The sequence below is a fragment of the Ixodes scapularis genome, unplaced genomic scaffold, assembly GCF_016920785.2.
Source record: "Ixodes scapularis isolate PalLabHiFi unplaced genomic scaffold, ASM1692078v2 PGA_scaffold13__105_contigs__length_92229423, whole genome shotgun sequence".
Lineage (NCBI taxonomy): Eukaryota > Metazoa > Arthropoda > Arachnida > Ixodida > Ixodidae > Ixodes > Ixodes scapularis.
This window is the reverse complement of record NW_024609839.1, coordinates 133,190-155,544: the sequence shown is the minus strand read 5'-3', so window position 1 is coordinate 155,544 and position 22,355 is coordinate 133,190.

Below are 22,355 nucleotides of genomic sequence, written 5' to 3'. Positions count from 1 at the left end.
TCCTCCGGGATATCAAGTTCCTGGAGTGTAAGAAACTGGTCTTTTGGGCAGTGATCACAGTCTCCTTGAAGGCACAGTTCTGTTGCTGGGTCGCACAGAAATGCCGAGTTCATTTCACCAGTGTTGAATGTTGAGCCTGTAACGTTCTCTAGAGCGGCAATACAAAGATAATAATTGGCGCAGCGCACACAAACGCACACTTCCTGGTGTGGAATACATTGGACCCATCTAGGGCGCAACGAATAAAATTTCGTTAGCCCAACGCCGGAATCGGGATGCTTGTCTTTGTATATGCGGAAGGCCTCTCGTATTGAGCGTGTCATGAAGCGCTTTGGCACGAACGTTTTCTCTCCGTTGAGCATGACAGAGATGACGTCCTTCTGGTTGGGACTTTGGCGCGAACATTGTAGCTCGTCTTTCGTGAAGTACTCTAGGGCAGCAGACAGGTTCTCAGGGCTCACCTTGCACCTCGTGTAAGGATCCGGCTCATACCACACGCCATGCTTTTCCTTGAGTTTTCGGGATTTACTGATGAGGTACATTGAGGCCTGTGGAATCATCTTTTGAACCTCATTCTTCGTCAGTGTTGACGGCAGGAGTGTAAGCAGTTGACAACGTTCCCGGAGAGAGGTGGCGGTTTCAAAGGCCTGCCGAAAGTTGTCCACCCACTCAGTGCATGTGGAGCATGTTGGTTCGGACGACCCCGATGGTGCGTCCCTGTCGTACGCAATACGTAGCCTTGAGCGTATATTCTTGACAGCAACCTGCTCCAGTTCTGTCTGCTTTCTCTTGACATAGGCAGGCCTGTCCCGACCTCTTACGACGCTTGGTTGTCTCAGCGGCGACACATCTGTAGGTAGTATGCTGCGATTTAGATCTTCAATTGCTTCTTCAGCTGGCACAAATATGTCAGGGCACTGCTCTGAGCTTCGCATCGGGATCTCCTTAGGGATGTGCATGAAGCAATGGTAGCACAGGTAGTCCGTCGCACTCACTTTGGTGGAACAGTCAGGCGGAAGAATTCGCTTCAATGAGTTTAGGTCCAACTCACCAACACTTCGAAAATTCCGCTGCTTTGGTATAGTCTTTTTGTGTTTGCAAAAGTAATCTGCACAAAACACTCGTTCGGAGCTCCAGGACGTCTTCATAATGTATACATAAATAATAGAAATTAAACCCCAACTGATGGCATATAATTGTCAAGTGAAAGAACTACTGGGTGCACAAGTGACAAGTCCGAGGCTGAGGAGCTCACTCACTGCAAACGTACATTTGAAAAGAGAGGTCACAACTGAGGCTGTCGGCAAAGCTTGATCCACGTCAAAGGAAGAAAGAGGGAAAGTCTCCAGACAAAAAATTGTGGTCAGCCGCCTTCGAAAAAGACTTTCCGGAATCGCACTGTCGTCCCTCCACGCGCTGATATGAAAGCACCCGAGCTTCTACCACGTGGTTCATGACACAGCCTGAGCCATGTCGGCGACCGGTTCGCGAGGGGTTGGCGGTGGGGCTACGTTGATGGTCACTCGGATTAGCCCTTGCTGTACTGAGCTACCGCCTGCAGTGCCTTATCGCCGGCTGGTGTCAACAACGAGAACACACACACCCTGTCTACACCAAAACTACAAGCGTTCACCGCACACGCGTCGCCGCCGCTTTTAAGCTTTTGTGAAATTGCTTTCTTTTGCCGCGGAGAACCGCCTTATCTTAACTACGCGCCTGAAATCCTTCCAGGCGGGCGTACACAATATCAAGCGTTTCGAGAAATGCCCGTGGAGTAGAACTATGGGAAAATTCGGAGCCCGCGATGTCGATATCGTCGCCGTTGTGTTAGTACGCCGTCGCGTGCTGCAGTCCCCCGTTGGGGGAGGGGGGGGCGGTCTTACTACGATAACATGGCGACAGCGTTTACACTCTATGTATTTACGCGAGGCTCGAGTATTTGGGGATAATGCTGCCGGTTGGTGTGCCCCTTTGTGCCTGATATTATCGCCCGTGACGCCAGCGAGTGAGATGGCGACAGGCATGACTGCTCAGTAAACAGGCGTCGGCGGCCATGTTTTGCTAGTTGAAGCGAACCCCCTTGTCCTTGACAGCGAGCGGGGAAATGCGAAAAAAAGATTGTATCGGCCGTTTTGCCAGAACTAGCGATGAGTGTCGTCTGCGGTTTCCGGCAACTATTTTGCCATAATCGTGAGCTTAGCGAGGAAATGATTTTTGCTAGCCACAGAACACTACCACGCAGAAAGGGAATGCTTGAACATGTTTTTGTTCTGGATATATATCAGGGATATATATGAGAGAGAGAGAGAGAGAGATGAAGGTAGAGCGGAAGAGGGAATAGCATATAGTGTCGCAGGAGAATAAAGTAAACAAAGTTCCTAGTGGCCGATGGCTGCATGATCTTTTCTCGGATCACTAGTCCGTAATATGATACCTCTTTGTACACAGTAGTTTCTCCTTAATTTAAGTGTGTGAACGATTTCTTTAGTTATCATTGGCCTCATCTGAATAAAAATATATAAAAGATGTGTGTTGGTTTCATGAAACTGGAACTCAGAGTCAGTTCTTGTATAAAACACTGCTAAGTGTAGGCTTTGAAAAAGGACCCTACTTTGGGGAGTTGTATCTTCTTTCTCAATAAAATGATGCAACATGTTTTTAATGGAAATGAATGCCGAAATAGAGTATAACAGGTTACCTAAACTTAAAAAAAATCGAGGGTGGTGTTTTTTTTTTTTATTCGCATCGGAATTTTTCTTTGTTTGATTTTTTTTCCATGTTTGACTAAATATATCCTAACTATTGTATCACACAGATACCTTAGTTATTTTTTAAATATTAGCTATATATTAGCAGAATAATATCTGCAAATTATATCATAATGATTAAATTATTTCATGAGATACAGACCTCGAAAGTTTGCCATTTGTCGTTCGAGCAGGCATGTTTGTCAATTTTTAGAAAAATAAATAAATTTTAAATAAATATGATTACTTTATATTACAAGCAAGCTATACCCATAGTTTGCGCCTAAAACGTATTAGAGTTCTCCTAATGTTATCGCTTTAGTTATTCACTCTCAAACGGGCCCCCTCCATCAGTGCGCGTTAATGCAACTGTCCACCACCTGATGCCTTACGATTTTTCCTGTCCCCAAGTATTTTTTCTAGTCAAAACTAAGTTTGGATTCGTTCATACCAGACACTAGACAATAACATATAAAAACATCAGTTGATTTGAAAATGTCGACTAGCCATCCTTTGGTCGATCTTATCTGAAATCACCCTGCTGCATTCTTGTTCCCGTGGAGACCCGTGACGCTAAAACCCTGCAAGGGCTAATAGCCGAGTGGGTCCGCCCTGAAACAAGAATAATCACTGATTGTTGGGCTGGCTATCGCAAGCTTGCAGATGACGCTCGCTTCACGCACCTCACCGTCAACCATAAGCTTAACTTTGTCGACGCGAACACTGGTGCGCACACCAATACGGTGGATTGCACCTGGGCCCACGTCAAAAACTCTCTTCCATCTGGACGGCGCGAGAGCCACCATTTCACTGGTCACCTTGCAAAGTTCATGTTTTGGAGGAGAGACAAGGAGCGCGGAAACACTGATAGATTCCAGTCGTTCGTCGCCGCGGCCGCCAAAATCTAGAGCCCCGACGCAGACAGGGCGAGGATTCTGACGGCCCCGGTGACTTCGAGGGATCCGCTGCGCTGAGCCCGTCACCCGCCTGCATGCATAAAGACGACGTATGCGCCAACCGCTCGTCAACTGCTCGTTACGTCAGTTATAGGTTCTGGTAGCGGTCTAAACGGTCCTCTTCAGGGCCCCCATAGTTTGCAAACGGAGCTGTGTTTTTAATGCGGCACCCCGTGTCTCTGTAAAAAGTTCACAGGAAAGACCCAGCAAAGGTATGTGGTCCCCAACTTGGATATCGGGTGTTATGATTCAAATAAAAATTGTTCTTGCTTATTTCGCGCCTGTGATCAAAATAAATGCCGCCGTTGCAGTCGTCCCGCGGTGTTGTTGCTCGCCCATTCGCCGTCGGCGTGCCTCAGCTTCGTCGGCTTTGCTAGCGGCGCACCGGCGAAGCCGGCCTTTGATCCGAATAAATGCCGCCGTTGCAGTCGTCCCGCGGTGCTGTTGTTTGCTCGATCGCCGTCGGCGTGTCTCAGCTTCGTCGTCTTTGCCGACGGCGCACCGGCGGAGGCGGTTGATCTGACACACCGCGTTCGGCTTCGGCTAGCAGACGGCGTTCGTAAAATCGCGTCAGCGGTTGCTAGCTTCACGCGGCGGTACCGTGCGTGCTCCTATTCATTCGGTGTTCGTTGCCATGGTGACGGCGAGGAAAGCAGACGAACTTTTTGATGCGGAAGAAGGAAGAACGCTGCGGCGCAGCGATACCAGGTGCGTTCTAAGGCCCTTCCCGCATGCTTTTCAATGGGCGGAAGGCGAACAAAAAGAGTTCGAAATAAGGACTTAACGCAGAAGGCTGCATTTCTCCAGCGCCTCATAATTTGACGAGCCTTGCGCGAAAAGCATGTTTTTAGACCGGAGTTTGGAGATAGTTTTTTTTTACAACAACATGGGTCTAAAGTATCAATGTGCCAATTTTTTTATTAGTACAATTTTTTTTTCTAAACGTTTAAAAACAAGCATTTTTCCCCCGGTCGTTTCGTGGTTGCGCAGTAGAAGCGACGGGCGCGCTTGCACAGCCTTATGGTCGGCACTTGCGGTGCACGAGTGCATGACCTCTCGGTCTTTGACGACGTAACCGCGGATGGTCGCCCCTCAGCAGCTTGCCGCTTTTCCTGTGACGTTGTCAATTTCGTGGAATATCCTTTCTTCCTTCGCTTTTCTGTTTCCTGTAGGAGCCTTGTCGTTTCCTCTCGTGCATTCTTTTCTCTCGCCATTATCATTTTGAATTCCGTCAGTTTGCCCTTCCGGGCTTCTCTAACCTCTATCTTGTTGCATATAGTTTGAATGCTTACATCCAATCCCAAAGCGTTCATGAGGAGGTTTGTTGCCGTGGGAAATGAAGGAGGGTAAAAAAAAAAAAAGTAAAAAAAAAAAGGGGGGGGGGGAGTTGGTTGAGAGGGATTACCAAATATTTCGAAATGCCCGTTTTCTCTTTCTTTTTTTTTTCTTGGGGGGGGGGGGGGGAGTGGTGGGAGGAGCAACTCTTGTCTTTGTGCTGGTCTGCGAACAGCCTTTCCGCGTAGGTGGTTTCGGCACTGGGCACGCTTGAGGACTCGAAGGCAAATAGATTAACACTCAAAACGAATAGCAATACATTGTCCCTGCTACTGTTCACAAAACTGTATTTCTTATTAATCTTTTTGGAACAAACGGTGCCGAAGTTAACCCGCGTCACCCAGAGTAAGGGGCTTCCTCGAACCAATCCCGAGCCGCGCGTCCGCCCGTCGTAGCCGCTGTGGTCGTGGTTGCGGCGGCCGGAGACCCCAGAGGTCCATTCTGGGCGTCGTTTTCTCGCGGAGGACGCCAGAAGGCAAGTCCGAGATCCCGTGGCACTTGCGCGTCCCGGTTTTGCTCTCTCCTTTTTTTCTTATTATTTACTGGGATAGCTGACAAGCGAAGGAGTTGTGCTCCGTCTTCTAGTGGTTTCGCTTTCACCCCCTCTCGGCCAATGCACCCAAACCTTTTTCGTGATGCGTACGACCCTTGTCTGCTCCTTGCCGTTTTTCGCGTCTGTCACTCGAAGAAGGGCGTCCGCCCGAAACGCTGTCCACGTATTCTTTCGAGTAGCACAACCATATATTTGCGATTTCGTGTTTAATCCTTTTGTGCTCTGCACCGCCCCCATTCTCTTGGACAAAAAAGCTCCAGAGTTAAAGTTCTCTTCTGAGAGACCAAGCGATGCGTGCTTACAGTTATTGGATTTAATGCTAAAGAACCCCGAGCCTGTGCTGAGAATGTCGCAAGATTTCATTGAAGCTTTTCTCACCTTTTAAACGTTGTCACCCTAAAGGTGCGAAGGCCGGCATTTTCCCGAATTTCACGAGTAATGTTATCAGTAAATCTTGTTTTTATTCGGTGTGGAGTGTCCTACACCGTCTTTTTGACCACTTTCATATCACTGGATACCAGAAAGAATATGTATTTACGCAGCTGGTTAACCTAGTTCCGCTCAAAAGGAAAGGACAGGACAGCGAAAAGACAGTGAATGGTTCTCCCCCTTTTTTTTCATAAAATTTCTCATAACTTTAGGTCTATCGGCACTAAGTATGGAGTCAGCACAGTATTTAGGAATAATTTTAAACTAATAAATAGGTTAAGCCCGTTTTTTTTTTGTTTTTTTTTCTGAAACGACTGGGTGTAACAAGACGCGCAGAGAAAAGAGGTCGATTGTGTATCTGGAGTGGCGTACAAAATTCCGTTTGATTGCGGCCTGTGTTACATAGGACAAACAAAACGCTGCCTGAAATCTCGTATACATGGCTTTGATTGACGTCACGTCGTGTAATTCTGGCCACCATAAAGAAGAAAAAGGGAAGCTGCTTTTGAGGTTTTTTTTTTTTAGATTTTGAGTGACCAGTTAATCTTCTGGGAGAAGAACAGCGACGTCTGGGCTAATCTGGGAGACACAAAAGAGTACCTTGGAAAGAGAAGAGCTCCTTATACCCCTCTTCTCCGGCGCTTATGGTCAAGAGGTACTACGGGTCAAGAGATCCAATAGTCACGTGACAGCCGAGTCAAGAGGTCCAACGCGTCAAGAGATCCAAAATGGGTCAAGAGGTCTACCGAGTCAAGAGGTCCAACGCGTCAAGAGATCCAAAATGGGTTGGAGCTCGAAGGAGTCAAAAAGTCTAACGAGTCAGAAGATCCAACGTTGGATCTCTCGACTCGTTGGACCTTTTGACTTGATTTGCGATCGATTTTGAAGGGGAGGGGAAAGGGGGGGGGATGATGAGGACGAAAAAAATAAAATAAAAGCAAAACGCTACCACTCGCGCAATATTGGGGAGTTTTAGTAGACCGTCCGATAGCCCCCATAACGGTACCCGATAACCAAATGATGCACGCGGAAAGGCGCCGGAGAAGTATCGGGTATTTTTATCGGTGTTATCGGGACGGTCTACTAGAACTCCCTACTGGTAGCCTGAATCAAAAACACAAAGAAGCAAGGAAGCGGGGTTCAATTTTTTTTATATTTCTTGTGTATGGCACTAGTGCTCCCGCTAGAAAGCACCTTTAAATGTAACGCGTTAGCGGTTGTGCCTTTGCTTTTGCTGCGCGCAACTTGGGAAATGGGGCATAATTTTAGGCCCTGCCTTTTCCCCTGCCGTGCGTGAAGCTCGTCGAGTACTCCTACAGTTTGCCAGGCCCCAAAATAAACCGTTTAAACTAAAATTTAACAAACTTTCGATCGGAGCGCAGATTTTTGTTTATGACCCTGAAAGCAAGAGGGTTGTGGAAGACAAGCATCCATAACATCTGCGTGATCGAGACTCACCCCAGTGCCCCCAGATTAAAAAAAAAAAGTTCTTTTTCTGTACTTTACACTAACATAAGAAGTATACTGCCAAAGCGTGAAGACCTTCATTTATTAACTGACTCTTGTGCTGCCGACTTTGTTTTCCTAACGGAAACATGGCTAAGACCTGACATAAAAGACTCTGAAGTGTTTCCCACGAATTTTAATTACAATATTTATAGGTGTGATAGAGAGTTCCGACGTGGAGGTGGAGTACTAATTGCTGTACGGAATCATATTGTAGTTTCCTTTGTTCAAATTCCTACTTGCCTATTGAAATGGTATGGCTACGGCTGCATTCCCCCTCCGCGTGTATCTTCCTTGGGGTGTGCTATAGACCGCCCGACTTTGTTAATGGTTTTTTTGATAAGCTTCATGACGCGCTCTCTTTCATCTTCAACCAATCCCGAAACGCATCATGCATTCTCTTAGGCGACTTCAATTGTCCTGACATCATTTGGGATACTCTTTCGTTCTCGACTCATATTTCAGGAGAACTCGTAGACACATGTCTTACATTTAATCTATCGCAGCTGATTACTCAACCTACCAGATCAACCCAAAGAACAAGTCATATTTTAGATCTATGCCTCACTACTGACACTACACTTGTTAAAAATATAACATACCACCCACCCATTAGTGACCATAACGTAATTCATTTCAACATTGAATTTGAAACTCAGCGGAAATCACCATATTTTAAAACCATTAAAGACTATAATAAAGCTAATTACTCCGCAATTAACAATGAGCTTGAAATATTTCTCGATAGTTTCCAGCATGGCTGTATGAGCAGGACAGTTGATGAAAACTGGATTCTCTTCAGAAATAAACTTGCATACCTTGCCGACACTTACATCCCATCAATAAACCTAACTTGTGACAAATCAAATCCCTGGTTCACAAAAACGCTTAACCAACTAAACAGAAAAAAGAAAAGACTATTTAGCCGTGCCAAACAACTGACTACCGATCTCGCTTGGAAACAGTACAATGATATTGCTAAAATTTATAAGAAATCTATTACAGAGGCGAAGGCAAAATTCTTTAACAACGACTTAGTAAACATTCTTCGCAATAAACCTAAAAAGTTCTGGGAGGTAATTAATCCAAAAACGTCTAAACCTGTACAACTAATGAGCGATGATCGGTTGCCATTATCGGATGAAGAAAGCGCCAACTGTCTTAACGACTATTTCACCTCAGTCTTCACCACAGATGACCACAGTAGCATGCCTCATCTTAACAACGCATATCACACTTCCATGGCTGCCATTGAAATAACGTATGCAGGTATCATAAGCTCTATAGAAAGGTTACAGTTGTGGTCGAGTTCTGGGGACGACAAAATTAATTCCAAATTACTGAAAAACACTAAATTACACTCAGCTCGTTTTTTGTTAATAATCTTCCAACAATCTTTGTCTTCCGGCTAGCTTCCTACAGATTGGAAAATTGGCAGAGTGGTCCCCATACACAAATCGGGGGATCGAACTTCACCATCAAATTATCGTCCTATATCTCTAACCAGTGTCCCCTGCAAGCTACTTGAGCACATAATATATTCAAATGTCATGAAGCATTTCGAAAATAACCTCATCCTCTTTCCAAACCAACACGGGTTCAGACAATCATATTCTTGCGATACGCAACTTGTACAACTTGTTCATGAAATACACAGTAACATCGATAATAACATACAGACAAGCGCCATATTCATTGATTTTTCTAAAGCATTCGATAAGGTATCCCACAGTTTACTCATGCTCAAGATAAACCAACTTTACATTCATCCACTCGTAACATCATGGATAGGACAATTTTTAACCAATCGTACTCAGCATACTGTTATTAACAACCAGTCGTCAGCTTATTCTCCTGTGTCATCCGGACTCCCCCAGGGGAGTGTTCTCGGACCTCTGCTTTTTTTAACATTTGTAAATAACCTACCAGATCGCATAACATCCTGTATTCGACTTTTTGCTGATGACTGCGTAATTTACCGATCTGTATCTAACCTGAACGATAACATAACCCTACAATCTGACCTTAACCTAATAGCCGACTGGTGTAAACAGTGGAAAATGACAATTAAATTTTCTAAAACAAATCTCGTTTCCTTCACGCGTGCTCATAGTCCTCTCTCTTTCACTTACACCATGTGCAGCCAGGTAATTACCAAGTGCCAATCTTACAAATATCTGGGTGTTCACTTATCTGACGATCTCTCATGGAACACGCATATAACACACGTCCTGTCTAATGCTAACCGCTCTCTTGGGTATCTTCGACGGAATCTGAAACTAGCACCATCATCAGTTAAACAACTAGCCTACACTACACTCGTAAGATCGCAACTTGAATACGCGTCATCCATCTGGTCCCCTTGGCAACATTCATTGATAACAAAGATAGAGGCACTTCAAAATCGCGCAATCAGATTCATTTTTTCAGATTATTCACGAGACACCAGCATCACTTCTTTACGAATGAAAGCTAACCTTGATCTCCTCTCAACCAGAAGGAAATTATCACGCCTGTCTCTTTTTCACAAGATTTAGTATCATAACCATGACATCAGAACTTCACTATTATCACCAGCCACTCGTATATTTCCTCGCATTGATAACGTCTGTAAAGTTCGTCCAATTTTCGCATCGTCAGTTTCGTTTCTTTACTCCACCTTGCCATTCACAATAACGGACTGGAATAGCCTGCCTAACAGTATCGTGACCCAGACAGATTATAATACTTTCATATCCCAACTGACCATCCATCTGCATTTACACTAATAGCAAAGTCAACTCGTGTTTATAGAAATGTTTTATTTGGGTATTTTTCTGTTTCATTAGCTGTTTTTCCCTAAAAATGTTTTAAGTGTTTTCTTTTTTTTCTGTTTTTGCTGCTTTATATAACAATGTTTTCCAGCATGTAACCCACTTTTTTGTTTGTTCCTTTATATGTTTCTTCAGCAGTTACACCCACCTTGTGTAATGCCAGCAATGGCCTTCAAGGTTTTAATAAATTATGAAAATGATGATTTGATTGTGCTCTCACGCCGACATCGACACCAGTTATTATTTCCTTCAGTTTATTTGTTCAGTTATTTGCCGCCTCCTCTCCTGTCATTGTGACAATATTTTAGCGCTATGTGCTTGTAGCATTTAGACTTACAGGATGGAAAATTGAGCTCTAACGGAGCTCTAACTCATTCTTAAGGACCTTTTCAGCTAACTTTTGATGAAATACTGGAACGTATCAAATAGTCTGTCTGTCCTTTTTATCGATCATGCGGGTACCGATGGCTATCAATGGCTGCTATTACTGGCTGTTTCAATTATTTGGTTCAATTTGGAAAACATACATCGCTGTTGGTGACAACTTGATACATGCTATTAGTCAGAATTTTCAGGCTTTTGAGTGTTAAATTATAAGCTGGGGCAGTGTTTGCCGACATATTCTGGGCTTGGGTTAGGTCAGTCTACATTACACCGCAATATTAAATACACTTGTGAACAACAGGCGACTTCGAAAAGAGAAGTGTCTGCATTCTAGGATATATTTGGCTTTTTTAGGGGCGAAGCTCCTTAGGGGCTAGCCATGTCCGTATGTCCGTCCGCCGTCGGGTGCACGTGCTCCTGCTCGTGAGCTCACGCGCTCACGTGCTTACGAGTACATGAGCACGTGCTCGTGTAGGGCAAGAAAAAATAAACGCATCTCCACGTGGTGAATGATGTTGATTGGGGCGAAGCTCTGGTGGTGCTTGTCTGCGTAGACGGTGAGCCTCAGCATGCGGAGCCTTTCGTTCGTTTCCATCCATGTCAGAAAGAGAATGTGTTGTATGGAACGTGGTTATATACGCATTTGAGCATTTGACCGCAGCGTGACATGGATGAAAACGAACGAAAGGCTCGGCATGCTGCGGCTCACCGTCTACGCAGACAAGCACCACCAGAGCCTCGCCCCAATCAACATCATTCACCACGTGGAGATCCGTTTTTTTTTTTTTTTTTACGATTATCTCCTAAATGTTTTCAGAAATCAAGGCTCTGCCGAGATACATAACACGCCCCGGTGATATTGTCAGGAATGACAAATGATTAGCCGGTAACATAACTGGAGAAACTAAACGTTTAAGGGGGGCAAACTTGTGCCCAGAAGAAAGCAGAAAAAGGATAGCGTCGCAGGCGTCGATGGCGGCGAAACAAGTGGGTCGGACGCTGTGGCGAGACAGACTCCGGATCGCCACGCGGAGCCCTTTATCTAGACGCGTGGGATTCTGGAACAATCGGTGTAGAAAGTTCGAGGCCTTGAGCGTTCTAACCTCGAAAAATCAACAGGAATATTGAATTTACCAGAACGCGACATTACAGAAACAACAAAAAGGTGTATCGGCGGCCGGGCACTGAACCTCGGCTTTTCGCGTGGGAGCCAAGCACGATAATCGTTGGGCGACGGGCGCACTGCCTACTTGGTCAGCTGTGCGCTCGGCAATATGCGCTGCTAGCCCCACCCCTGCCCGTTTCGATCTGGATGAGCATCGTACCGGCGTGCGGTCGTGTATCACTACTGCTTGATGCACGTTAAAGACCCCAGGCTAGCGGCTGTACCGCACTGGCTAAATTTCTCATCTACAGCTGGGAGACTCGTCGCCCCTGTGAGGCAGACCAAGTTCTAGGCTGTATAAACACACACACAACCCAATTTTTTTTTAGCAGGCAGGTTACTCTGACTTTGATAGAGATCGCTCAATCATGGTTTTTGTGTAACTTTGTCCTCAAGTTGATACAAAGAGGTTGCTAAGATTATAACTGAATGAAAAAAAATAGTATTGTTTTGGGGTTCCACCTCAGCGGTTTCCGTGGAAAAAGATAACATAGAAATGTTGCGAATAAGCCTTTTTTGGTTTGGAACCGCGGCACTACGACGGATGAATGGATGGATGGATGATAATGGCTATACCTTTCGTAACGGGCGGTGGCTTGCGCCACCTAGCCTAAGTCTAAGAGGCAAAAACGTGATTCCTCCCGCCCTTTAAAGACCAATTTTCTTTGCGTAACTATCATCAGGCAGTGTGGGATATCACCAGGATGACCTTCGGGGGATCGCGCAAAAAAAAACTAAAACATGACCCCCCCCCCCCCCTGTGAGAATCGGCCCCGCCATCGCCGTGAAGGGACGCAGGAACAGGCTCTTTTCTTTGCGTGTTTGCGTTGGCACGTGTGCCCCGGTGTGTGGGTGAACTGGCGACGCTCGTGCGAGCTGGGGCGGGGGACATTTTTGAGAAGGAAGAAGACGAGGAGAGCACGTGGTGGGACCTTTTTGGGACATTCAGAAAACCAGCTTCCCTTGTAAATAGACGTGTTTTTTTTTCCCCTATCCGCGCAGTTCTGTCTGGTTTTCTCTTCCGTCAGCGACCATCAGCTGCCTCCGTCGTCGGGTCCCGGCGCGATCTCCAAGAAAGAACATCTTTACTGGCGCAGTCGACAGGATTGCGTCAGCGGACCCCGGCGGCGTGATCTTCACAACGGAATCGGCGGACAGCAACTTGACGCGGCTTCGGTGGAGCCTTCTAAAGAGAAGACTGGACCACCGAGCTCCTTGAAGATTGGACCACCGAGCTACTTCGTGGTGACAGAGCTACCTCGGACCAGATGCCGTCCCACTCTAGCGAGGAACGCCTGAGTCTACAGCTCGGACATCATTTTCGTGCCTGACTATTCTGAGCAGCGGGCTGCGTCTGTGATCCAGCGGCAGTCGTTGACCTTACGGTAAGGTGATTCTTTGACGTGTGCCCGCCATGGATACAGACAGCGCAGAGCGGCGGATGCCGGTTCTAACGCCAGAGCAGAATAGGGGTCAGAATAGGGATGTTGACGGGCCAGGTGAATTGTCACCTTTGAGTGGATTAGATGGCAAACTCGCAGACACAAGGGGATGGGAACGGAGGAGTCCGATCATACAGCTCAATTGAAAAGGAGATAGAACTTATGAGGGAGAAAGAACGGCTGTTACGCCTCGAGCTAGAACTAGAACATCTACGCTCGGAAAACCGAAGGCGAGCAGGTGGAGGTGGCATGGAGTTCAACCTCCGAGATGAAGTTTTTCGCTTTTCGAGATTTATGAAGGGACTGCTGACTCCCATGCCGTCGTCCGACATATTAGTGCCGAGCTGGTTTGATGGCGTAGAAAACGTCTTCGAGACATATGAAGTCCCTGAGCGGCTCAGAGGATATCTTGTGCGACCTTATTTCACGAAGAGCATGCGTGCACTAGTGAATAGGCTGAACATGGGTGAGAGAAGTGGGTATGGTGCGGTCAAAGAATCGGTCTTGTTAGAGCTCGGAGTGTCGCGAGCTGAGGTCTCGAGGCCCTTTATTGAAACCTCCACTTCTTTCAAGGAAAAACACGAGAACCCAAGGCAGGGCATTATACCTGAATATTATCGGGTGAAGTGTTTTAAATGCAAGGAATTGGGGCACCTTTCCCGCGAATGTCCCCGGACGAAGACACCAGACGAAGAACTTCGGTTTCACAAGAAAAGAGTAGACGCCAAGAATGTCACTGTGGAGGAAGACTCCAGCCGTGAGCCCGACAAGGTGACGACCGATGTGGGCAAGACCGACGGTAGCAACTTGAACCTCCAAGGCCAGAAGAGGCTGCACCAATCGGTCCGCGAGGCGCCTCAGATTTTGTTACAAGCCGACGACACGAAGCGGTCGTCAAAGAACAATCGCAGCTGCGTGTCTGTGCAGGCGCACGTTGACGACAGAAATGAGCTGAACGTCTCACGTGCCTGGAGGACGTCCCAGCGAGCCCAGGACGACCACGACAAGCAGGTGAACGTCGACGACGAAAGGCCGTACACTTTGCTTGGGCGGCAGGCGTCCCGGCAATCTGAGGACGACCCATGTGTGAACTTCGACAACGTCAAGGCCGGTCCCGACTTCTTACCTGGGTTGCACAAGTTCCGGCAAGCCAATGACGACCAAGTTGAGAACATGGGCGTCAAATGCAAGGAAGAACCTAGAGTATCTCCTGGGAGGTGGGCGTTCTGGCGAGCCGAGGACGACGATGGCGAGGACGTGGACGACGACGAAGGACCGAACTTCTTGCCTGGACGGCAGGCGTTTCTTCGAGCGGAGGATGATCACGACGAGAGCGTGAACGTCGACGACGAGAAAGAACCGAATATCTTGCTTTGGCGCCAGACGTTCTGGCAAGCTGATGACGACCACGGCAAGGACGTGGGTGTTGACAAGAAGTCGGACAACTTGTTAGAGCGGCTGACGTCACAGCGGGCCGGTGAAGATGTCAGGGAAAGCGGGGACAGCGACGAGGACGCGGTCTTCGAGATGAAGTCGTCCCAGAATATAGCTAAGGACGCCGATGAAAACTCGACCATCTACCAGCCGGCCACGTGTGAGAGAGCTGAGAGTGCAGAAGACATCGACAACGACGACCGCCTGCGAGGCCCATTCCTGATTCGTAAGTCAGGACAGAGTATAAACGGTCGTCACTCTTGCGCGGGGATGTTCCGGAACCGGCTATGCACCATCCGATTCAAGCCCCGTCGAAACCTGGATGGCTTGAATAACCTGTCAGCAAAGAGACCGAGGCTAGGAGGCTAGATGCTACGCTAGTTTTAGCACGACATTTGTCACTCCTTTGGAGATTTGGCGGGCACAGTAAGAATCACTTTACTAGCATGGGATTTGCATTTGGTGTAAATTTCTTCTATGGTTTGGATTCTTATGCGTCGAGTCACAAACTCTGTGCAAGGTGTGACTGATATGCGTTCGCGTTTGCGTTTGAGTTTAGATGTTATATATTATTTTTGACATTTCGGGTCTAAAAAATATACTTAGTCGGGAAGTGTGAGAATCGGCCCCGCCATCGCCGTGAAGGGACGCGGGAACAGGCTCTTCTCTTTGCGTGTTTGCGTTGGCACGTGTGCTCCGGTGTGTGGGTGAACTGACGACGCTCGTGCGAGCTGGGGCGGGGGACATTTTTGAGAAGGAAGAAGACGAGGAGAGCACGTGGTGGGACCTTTTTGGGACATTCAGAAAACCAGCTTCCCTTGTAAATAGACGTGTTTTTTTTTTTTTCCCCTATCCGCGCAGTTCTGTCTGGTTTATTCTTCCGTCAGCGACCATCAGCTGCCTCCGTCGTCGGGTCCCGGCGCGATCTCCAAGAAAGAACATCTTTACTCCCCCCCCCCCCCCCCGCCTCTTCCCCCCGGCGAGGGAGTCGCCAGTTTTCCTCTGGTCAAACCTTGTCGGCGTTTCCCCAGCACCAGACCCAGTGGGAGACAGGGTTGAGACTTTGGGCCTTTAAGTTGAAAGGTTGCCGACCTCGTGGGCGCGTAGTTGTGGGCGTGTCAATGGGATTTTCCTTTTCTTGCCATTTGCGTTAGTATCAGTTCGCGTTCAGGAAAGAATGTGACTGTCTCATCGTCTTTTGTGTTCCTAGTGGTTACTGGGCATAATGTCAAGGCCGATTCAACGTTTGACTGCGCTTCGTCGGCTTGCATTTCTTGTAAAAGTATTGTTATAATTTCCTTACATTGGTAGCAGTCGCCGTCTCTAGTGACTATTTTTTTCTTATAAACAGTACAGCGCATAAAAGGAAACGAACACAAGCAGAGAAAAGAGACACGTGAAATGACAAGGACGGCACTGATTTTTCTTTGTCCCCACTACGATAATGCCCTTGAGCCGCCAAACCAACATTCTGTGAAAGAAAAAAAAAAGAAAAATAAAAGAAGAAACCTTTGCACCACTTTTAAACCTTCCCAGACCGAACGTAACACGCGCAACAGACCTGCATTGCGAGTTCAAACATCACATCGGTCAAGGTCGGGGAGGCCGACTGAAAGCGAACATGAAGACACTTAGCCCGTGCTTTTTCCCCTTTCCCTCCTCGTTTTTTTATCCCGTATTTTTCATTTTTGTGGGCAGCCCCCCTCCCCTCCTTCGATTCTGAGTCAAGAGGTCCAACGCGTCAAGAGGTCCAACGAGTCAAGAGGTCCAATATTAGACCTCTTGACGCGTTGGACCTCCTGACGCGTTGGACCTCTTGACTCGCCGTGGATCTCTTGACTCGTTGGATCTCTTGACGTGTTGGACCTCTTGACCCATATTGGACCTCTTGACTCGTGCCTCGATGAGTCAAGAGGTCCAACGCGTCAAGAGGTCCAATATTGGACAGCTTGACTCGTTGCATCTCTTGGTGTGAAATATGTACAGGCAAGGGGTGTGAGATGAGTACAGGTAAAAAAGAGGAAAAAAAACAATTATGAGGGCACCTAAGTTTTCTCTTACGATGTGAGAATGCGCGAGCACTACCTTTTCCCGAGTTGTGTTGCCGCAACGGATAGCGTGCTAGTTGCGCTATCAAGGGGGCGTAGGTTCGAAACCAGGCAGGGGATGGTTTCGTGCTCACGTAACCAGGGAGGTCACGTGACCAGAGTTTCTTTTTTTGTTTGGTCACGTGACCACAGACCATTTTCTTTTTGTTTGGTCACATGACCAGAGAGATCACGTGACCAAAGATGTCACGTAACCAGAGTTTTTTTATGTTGGATTGTGTTGGACAAGTCACAAATTTTGCCGACAGATTTTGCCGACGGCTTTTTCGCTGACTGAGCCAGGTAATGCTCACGCATTAAAAAAGCAGACAACAGAGATGCTAACAATGAAGGCGGAGAAGAAAAATGTCGGAAAAAGAGCAAAAAGTTGAGCTGTGAAGACTTCCACACGGCAGGGGGTATCTCACGAACACGGCTTTGATAAATCGTTTCTGGCCGGTGATATAATCAGTGTTCGCGCGTATGACCCGTGATTTGGTTGGTTTCTGAAGCGACAGATACGCGCGCGCTGGACTGTGGGGATCGCATGCTGGGCACTGGATTTGTAAACACCGGAATTCATTGTTGTTATAAACTGTCAAGCTTATAGCAACATTCGTTTGTCGGGGACCTGTGTGCCTTCTCTCTTCTACCCCTGACCACGAAGTCGTTAATCTGCATCTCCCGTGTTGCTCTCCCCCGCGAATATCGAACGCGTAACTAGAAGCCTTTTTTTTTTTAGGACGTGACTACTTCGACATCCGCGTTCGAAATAATTGTAAAACTTTTTTGAACACATCTTTCGTCACATACGAAAGATATTTCCATAGCTATTTGTTATATCGACGTCTACTGTCACACTAAAGCACTTTTACGGCGTTTGACGTCAGGATAACTGAATATAGTTCTTTTTTTAATTTCTGTGTCATCATTTTTAAAAGTTGTAGTAATTATTTTAATTTGTTCACGTCCCATTCAAAATAGCTTCCTTGACATTATGAAATTCTTGGTCTTCGAGGAGCTTGAAGAGATAGTTTGGCCTGGCGCAGCATGGCGTGTAAAGTTAGTCATTTTTTCCGTTCGCCATGGTCTATTTTAACTATAGCACTGGACACACTAGATCTATCGGCTTCAAAGATCGACGCGCTTTCCGACACGAGCAGTTCTTCAATCGACTTCAGTCTTTATAATCCAATTTTCTAAAAATTATTCAACAACTAACCCACCATCTTACAATTCCAACCGACTAACACATCGCCCAATTTTAACTAAACATAAATGATATCGACAGACAAGTGTTCGGTAATTCGTGTCAAGAATGCTTAATTATGAAACGTTTAGTTTCATGGTTTATTTCACAGCATTCTCAAAGATAAATTTTTGTGAGTGCAAAGATATCGCTAGCATAAGTATTTGTGGGTGCTCCGTGCTGTTGAATAAGGCAACGGCCCGAATTAACCCGCTATAGCTTGCACCGGTCATAACGTTTCAAGGAGACAATGCTCGCATTCATTTGCAACACTCTATTGGACGCCAAGTGGCATAATCTCGGCTTGTTTAAAGACGCCCTCCATTGATATTTGAGCTTCTTCCCATGTTGTGTTATTTACCTATTTGGTGATTCGGTGAACTCAGTGAATGAAAACTAAAGCATAAAATTGTAGTGCATCATATTTTTATTAGAACATACGAGAACTCGGGACTGAACAAAGTTACCCAAGGAAGTATTTGCGTTTGCAAATACTGAAATAATTAAAATAATAATAATAATAATAATAATAATAATAATAATAATAATAACATTTTATTTCCATCACACTCGATGGCGGCGACCAAGCGAAAAAGCTGCATACACAGCTTGACGAGCCCTTGACCGCCTACAGTGCACGGGGACGCGACACAACAGGAAAAAAAAAAAAAAAGAGGAAGGCTGAACGCGAGATGCTGAGGTACATTTGAATTTTATATCTCAGGAATTTGAGAGACACCTCCGTAGAAATGGCATACATGAGTTCCAGAACAGAGACTGGAACACAGATATTAAGTTCTACAAGCCCAAAATATGTCACCAGGCACTAACCATTATTTAACACTCAAATACATATACATTGTGGCAAATAGTATCTGTCTACTTCTCTCCAATGGATATATGTAGTACTTGTATTGTGTAAAATAATTCAAATAGGTCAAACAGTCAGTAACCGCCACAAACAGTCCATTAATAGCAATATCATTATAAACAGAGAAGATAAAAATAAGGCTCGATGGACCTCTTGACGGGTTGGACCTCTTGACGGATTGGACCTCTTGACTCGATGGACCTCTTCACGCGTTGGACCTCTTGACTCGATGGACCTCTTCACGCGTTGGACCTCTTGACAAAAATTGGATCTTTTGACTCGTTGGACCACTTGACGCGTTGGACCTCTTGACTCGAATTGGACCTTTTGACTTGTTGGACCTCTTGACTCGGCTGTCACGTGGCTATTGGACCTCTTGACTCGTTGGACCTTTTGATTCGTTGGACCTCTTGATCATAAGCGCCCTCCTTCGAATAATCAATCGCATGGCAAGTCAAGAGGTCCAACGCGTCAAGAGATCTAATATTGGATCTCTTGACTCGGCAGACAGGAGTCAAAAGATCCAACATGGGTAAGAGGTGCAACGTGTCGAGAGATCCATGGCGAGTCAAGAAATCCTTCGAGTCAACAGATCCAATATGGGTCAATATGGGTCCAATATTGGATCTTTTGACTCGTTCGATCTCTTGATTCGTTGGACCTCTTGACTCGGAATCCTTCTCTGGTGGCCAACGAAGCGCTCGTTGGATGACGTCAGGTGCAAGCCGTGTATTCGCGACTCCAGCGACCTATAGGGGGCGCCACCACCAAACAAACATGGCGGCTGAGTCCAGGTCGCGTCGGCTCGGCCGGGCCGCCTGAATGGGTGGCGCATTCAATTTAACAAATTTTCTTTTGTTGAATGCCCAATTTTATGGGTATTTGAACTGAGACAGTTAAGTGTAGCCGGTGCGCATAAACTTGCCGAGCATAGTTTTGTTTTGCCAATGTTTTTTGTTCTTTTCATGTCAAACTTTCGTTTCGGAGACTTCGATCAAAACCGAAACTATGGGCTCCGGAGAAACGGCAATAGACTCTAATTAGTTTTGATCATCTAAGGAAAGCGGCGAGGGCTTCAAAAATGTTCCGCCGAGAGTAATTTTTAGCTAACTCGCATGCCTCGACCATACGACTTATCTGTCCGCGAAATTGAGCTTTTGTGCCTGTCCGCGTTTCAAGAAACAGCTCCAGTCATGTGCTCGGTCAAGAACACAGGCTGCAGGAAAATTACGAAAATTAAGCAAGCGCTTCTTGAGCCAAGGAGCATGTCAACTCGCTGGCGCATCACTAAGCAGCTGATACTCGTATTTCACTTCAGGTTTTAGTAGCAATCGAGAAGTCATTTTGATGAATATGCGGATTATGTATTATATTACGTACTATGTCACACTAAAGCGATATTAGTATATTCTTCGGGTTAAAATATGAACTTAGTTGACTAACTATTAGGTGAACTGCTGAATAAAAGTATAATTGACAGACAGTGAGATACTATGCTTAAACTTAGCCAAATGGTTCTAGCCGGTAGAACGGAGACGAATGCGGACAAACTGAGGAGAGTCTTCATCGGAGATTCACTCAGACCTCTCTGCATTGAACTCGACTTCGAATCCTGAACGGATAAAATGAGTATTTTTTGTGGCCAGTCAACCTGAGCAATGTAGACGTATATTGCTGCTGGCTTCGACAGGGGTTATAATATAAATATTGGAGGCGCGATAGATCCTATTGACGTGACAGCTTCTAACTTTGCGAGACGCGTCCCCCACCTTTTGAAAGCAGGTAATTTCCCTCATTAATCATATGCAGCTAGCAGGTTTTCTGAATCAAGTAATTGCGAAATTAACCCAACTCGTTCAATGTGGTCTTTTTCGGCGAAAAGCCGCCAAGATGAATAGCCAACGCACCGGCTGGCGTTAGTGGCTCAAATTAACTTGAAGCTAATTGAGCACAACCAAACTCAAGGAAAGCAGCTATCGAACCTTCCCATTCACTTGACTAAAACATTGGTGTTTCCTCCAGTGAAACACTTCGTCTGTCAACCTCAGTCCACTGTTCTTCATCCTTATAAAGAAACCACTTATCAGTTACCAAGCAGTCGTCACTTTGAATTTGATTAGAGACAGACGAGAAATCAAAACTTTTTCCGTGATCCCTCCTCATCCAAAAAATTTAAAGCACGCGACCGTGTGTTGTGGAGTAAACGGGCTTTCAAACATGCGATGGAAAGAAACAATCTACTGAGGCTTCACCACACTAATGAACACTCAGGCAAACTTAAGAAAGTTTCGGACCTTCGTCAAAGTACATTGCTCGCCCCCGCGCCGACAGCACGTGTCCGCGAAAGCCATCAGAGAAGCGGCGGAACGCGGAGCGACCTGGACCGACTGGTTCCCGGTTTTCCCGCTTGGCGGCGTCCGTTTTGCTGGAGTCGCGAATAACAGAACATAAGCGTAGTGTTAAGAACAAAGTTCCGTATTCGAATTTATCGAAATATTTAATTGAATGTCAGAATCGTCTGCCCTTATGGCAGTCCACGAAAGAGGAGATCATAAACTTTCTGTCAAAAGAATCCATCACAATTGTTCTGAACGGAAACGCGGTAAACACACCCTCCCTCGGTTTAGAAATGGAGTTGAAAAGGTTTCTGAACATTTTACCCTTTTAAGCTGCCCTCTTTCTTTTTGTTTACGTGTCTGCTTTGTTTTACGGTTAAGGCATAGCCTCCTCTATAGAGGAGGCTATGGTTAAGGCATAGCAGGCTATGGTTAAGGTCACTGATAAGTTTCAGCAGAAGTTTGACTCTACTCCAGGCCCCCTCTTTTTCAACCTGTTGTAGATATTCGATCACGTTAGTGTTTGCACACGTACGTTTGCTAAAAAAAATGTTTCTTCTTCTGGCGTTTTTTTTTTCTGTCTGGGAAGGTGCCTGAAATACTTTACTAGGGGGAATGCGGGTCACTCCGCTCATTTGAATTAGACGGAGCGATGGCCGCGCCCATTCCTCCCCTACTGGCGCGGGAAAATGTGGGTGATTCCATCTCCCTATTTTCTCTCCTCTCCCATCTTCTCCTCCCACCAGAGCACGGGACCGATATGCGCCCCCGACCATGCCAAACGCGGGCGGGCAATGACGGGGGCGCCGGGATAGGCGAGCCCGGCTCCCGATTCTTTCGTCTTGGTTAGTCTTCTTTCTCACTTTGTATATGTCCTTGCACTTCTGCTTTATCTTCATCTGATTCTTCACTAAATATCAGTTGTGAGCCAGCGCTTGTCCGTGCCTGTGTCTTCCACTTTAGCGCTACCTTTAAATGTGTAATGTATGACCAACTAGCCCGTCACATGATCTTAGACTATCAGGTGTCACTATTGTAGTATCTGTCA